At 46.1% G+C, this 4,566-nt stretch overlaps 1 pseudogene; it reads right to left on the bottom strand.

Moving 5' to 3' along the window:
* Positions 1 to 206: 206 nt before the first annotated feature.
* On the bottom strand, positions 207 to 4,093 carry LOC137142156 (histo-blood group ABO system transferase 1-like; annotated as a pseudogene).
* Positions 4,094 to 4,566: the final 473 nt, after the last annotated feature.

Here is a 4,566-nt window from a genome sequence, read left to right as displayed (position 1 = left end):
GTGAAGTTTAGGAGGTGGGAAAGAGAGCTGGAAAGCTATGATAACACCATCCCTCTCCTGGCTCCCACAAGTCACATGACCTTTGCATTTAATACAACAGATTCCAAAGATACTTAAAATTTAGTGCAATGAGACTTTTTTCAAGAGTACTGCAGGAAATTGCCATATTCATCAGAGCATCCACCCATCTTTCTTTCTTCCTTCTGTCAGGACCTGATTTCTTTCAGATCCTTGCACACCGAGGACAGTCTCTTAACCTTGACAATGGGAGGTATGATCAGCTCCTCATCCCAGTAGTACTCCGGGGACAGTAGATGTGTAGGCTTGTGGTACACGAGGTATTTATTCAGGTGGCTTTCCTCGTGCCACTTGACTTCGATGCCATTGGCTCTGTCCTCCGTGACCCCTTTGAAGCAAGCTGTGGTCAACTTGTAGACCTCAGACATGCTTCCGCCATAGAAGCTGGCCGCGTAGTAGAAATCCTCTACCCCGCTGGGGATGGCGGCTCGTGACTCCAGCCACCTCTCGTAGGAGTTGTTCTCCCGAAGCTTGGTGTATTGCCAGGAGCTGATGGTCCCCACCAGCGGTTGATGATCTCCACCCCAATGTGCTCGAACAGCTGGAGGTTGATGTCCATGGAGTAAAGATAATTTACTTCGTAGCACCAGCGGCTGCAGATGTAGCTGCTGCTGATGTCCATGCAGTTCATGGAGATGTCCTGCCACCGTGAGTAGTTCTCGACAGGGATGATGAAGAGATGCTTCTAAGTGGCCAGCTTCATGGACGGGACCTTCTCCGGGTGGTCAGTGAAGAGATAGAAGTTGACCCTCTGCCCGGAGAGGAAGAATTTGTTGGCGGAGCCAATAAACCCTTCTATGAACCAGATGTATCTGAAAGGCAAATGAGTGCAACAGTGAACAAAGTGAGTTATCAGTGTGGTTTTAGCTGTGAATGTCTTTGTAAACAGGTTATAAAGACTGTCTTGCATTCACCCCAACCACGGTGTCCTGGGAATCTATTTTCCACAATCTGGGGCTCGTTCTCGCTGATGCTACCATGACAAGATCCCTAGAAAAACCTCCATCCTGCCTTTCTTTCTTCTGAAGCACAGGTGACCTGAGTTTCAAACCTCAGGCCTCTGGACCAAAATGGTCAAAACTTTTCAGCTCCTGGATCCTTTCAGAGTGAGGACTAAGACACACAGGGCTGGTTCCCAATGGGGTTTCAGCATCGGGTGAGTCTCTGGAACAGGTGTACTGGGTTTTGTGTCTCCCTTCTCCTGGGTGATCGTTCTAACCCAGCGGTGCTCCAACTTTTTATGAAGGTAACCCATGACTGTGTTTTGTCTTTTTTTGTGACCCACCTCCTCTGCTGCCGCCCCCTCCTAGCCCCACGAAGGGGACATCGATCACCTGCAGCACCCCCTCTGCTCAGCACCACCGCCCTAATCCTGGCCCTGAGGGGAGATCCAAGGGTGTGGGGGATGGTTTCCAGACTCAACCTGGCTGGGCCCAGCTCCCTGCTCCAGCTGTTGCAACATAGCGCAGGAGGTCATTGAACCACTCAGGTTTGGCCTGGATGGAGTTAGGTGTCTCAGTACATTTTAAAAATCAGGATCTTAAGGCCGTGTTGTAATCCCCGCCTTTATATATTATTGTTGCTTTAAGTATCTGCCTCCAGTTCCTTCCATAGTAGGAAACAGAGATCGGAATCCCCCTTTAAGAATCTTATTTTAGGGCTTAGCGATGTCAATATTTTGTTCTGTGGCCCTAAGGCCTGTTGAGATGGGTTAGTCAGACCGGTGCGGTGTGATAAGGGGTGGGTGAATCCCAGCGTCTCTGTGCTTTAAGGGGTCTCTGCGCAGCGGGAGGTGGAACGGAGCCAGCACTGTTATAGGAAGGCTTTCAAGGACGGCCACCACACTCAGTCACACTGCACAGCTAAGGGCAGTATCACAGGGCTGGGTGTGTGGAAGGGAATTCGTAATTTTTAACAGCAAACGCAGCCATCCCAACGACGAGATTTTTCCATCTGTACTGGGCGTTCAGGATGTGTCTGTTGAGGTGCCTTCCCACATGATGGGAGCTGCCAGGGAGACATCGACAGCATGTCGGTTCTCCAGCACGGAATCACAGAATCATATAGAGAGAAAACACAGCAATGGCCAGACTGGGTCAGACTGGGGTCCATCGGGCCCAATAGCCCCTCTTCATCAATGGCCAGCATTAGATGCTTCAGGAGAAGATGCAGGTGACCATCTTGTGGACAATTATGGAGCAACTCATCCATAAGTGACAATTGTATCTACCTACTCACCAACCCTTCTACATGTTCTCCTGTGTATTTGAGCACATGACATAACAGGAAACAAATAATTGGAAATTTCATGACATTTCACACAAACATGTTCACATTTTCCTTCCAGGATCTTTTGTCACTCAGAAATAATGTATGATGTTCACAATAGCTTGGGTTTACAAAGGAACAGAGGGGAAGAAGTCGTATTAAAATACCGCGGCTTGACTGCGTAGCGGCCTTTGAAAAGCCAAATGAGATGACAATTTTTTATGCATTGGGAAAAGTGGAAGTGGTAAATGATTTACATAGGAAGCCAGATCAAATTCTAAAATGTAAAATGATAAAAAAAAAAAGTTGCATTTCATCCTCTAAAATAAACTCCTGTAAGTGAAAATAGACTTTTGCACTTAAAAATAGTGTTTTCTAATGAAAAACCAACCAACCCAAAAGTCACTTTTAAACAAACTGGCAGTTTTCACAAAACCAAATAGAAATAATTCTGAGACTTCTCTCTATCTATTTTAATACATTGGCAGGGCTAACGCTCTAGGTTCTTACAGTGCTATCATCTCGAATTGATGAGCTGTAATCGCATCTACAAATAACTTTTTAAACTTTTTAAAACTATTTATCCAGTTGAAAACAAACTATGGGAAGGGCAGAGCTACTGAGGCTTGTCCACACATGGCTGAGGATCTGATATTCTGTTCAAAGAAGATGTGCATTACTAGGATGTAACCATCTGTATTTAGTACTTTACCCTTCCATAATGGCCAGTAAGAATGAGTTAGAAATGGGCAAGTGTACTTTATTATGGGCTCTAGAAAAATGAGTCTGGTAGAGTTGTATTCTATGTAGTCCGATGCTGGGAGTAATTCCCTTTTAAGGTAATGGCTAAAGAGACATTATTCCTCTCTATGGGCCAACCAGCGAACCACCATAAAAATGCATGCTATGGAGACAGTGGAAGATCTCAGAGAAGAGCCATCTTCCACTTTATCAAGCCCTTATCCAGACTCGGTCCTTCCATGTATTTATTGGCCTGTGTAGCCCACAGAGCTAGCTTTAGCATTTATTTTATTGAGTAGTAACGCAAGGAACCTACAGGTAACCTGTGAGACTCTGACTTCAGCAGTTAGTAGAAGGCTTGAGGACTACGACCTTTGACACAGATAATCACCCCTGAATTTTGGGGAATTGGAAACCGAGTGTTTAAGGGGGAAGCTTGTACATAACGACTCCAGGCAACTATAGGAATATGAGCTAACACCAGCTTTTGGATATTTTAGGATAGAAACACCTGGTGATGAGGAGGAAGGTGATGGTGATGAAGAAGACAATGAGTAACGTTTCTGGCTGTTCTGCAAGTGATGCTGTGAATATATGGATGTCCGGATGTTCGTTCTGTATTATCTCTACCTACTTTGCTGGGTTAGAGTGTTTGGGATTTTGCTGAATGCATTAATAAGCTATTAAAAATACAGACAGATACCTGGAGTGTGAGCATGGCAGCTGTGCGCATCGAGATTCCCAACTGAACAATAATTTTAATAATACTGGGCCTGATCTTGGGACCAGAATCTGTCGAACCTCAGAGTGATAACTGGGAATGCCTAAGGAATCGATATAACGAATACACAATTCATAGATCAGGCTATATCTCCATGGACCTTCTTTGCTTTGTTTCCATGGTCACAATCTTAACTATTTATTTTGCTATCTGTTAATGAATGCAGAGCACCCATCCTTACCGTGGAAGCACTGAGAAGGTCTCGTCCAGGTCAGCTTGTCTAGGAATGAGAAAGAAAACAGAGATGTTTCATTGCTCTCTTGGCATCAAAGAAACACAGACAGCTCTCATTGACTTCACTTTCCATGGTGGGGTACTTGGCTCGCTTTAAAACCCTGCAATCTGCACTGGTGAGTAGCTGTGTCACCCCAATTCCTCACTCCTGGGCCCCGACTTACCCCACTTTGCTCTGTGAACCACCCACTCCTGGGTCAGCCCACGCCCAGCCTCCCACATGTAATCGGTCCCTGGCCTACCGAAGGAGTGCTTCTAGCCAGCCACTCCTGGGATAGACTCCCAGCAAACACCCCCAGTCCCAGATGCAACGCCGGGAACTGCAGTCCCACAGGGCTCAGTGCTGCACAGTGCACCCTGCAAGTTCATTTACTTTTGTCTGTCAGTTTATCAAAGACATTGATATGCACCAGCTCTGTCACCCTAAGTGAGGGCTCTGCACACACTCAATCCACCTGCACTGC

This window comes from Emydura macquarii, unplaced genomic scaffold (assembly GCF_026122565.2).
Source record: "Emydura macquarii macquarii isolate MOO-44397 ecotype Brisbane River unplaced genomic scaffold, CSIRO-AGI_Emac_v2 contig_3184, whole genome shotgun sequence".
Taxonomy (NCBI): Eukaryota; Metazoa; Chordata; order Testudines; family Chelidae; genus Emydura; species Emydura macquarii.
Note: the sequence above shows the minus strand (reverse complement) of the source record. Positions and strands in the feature narration are given on the sequence as shown.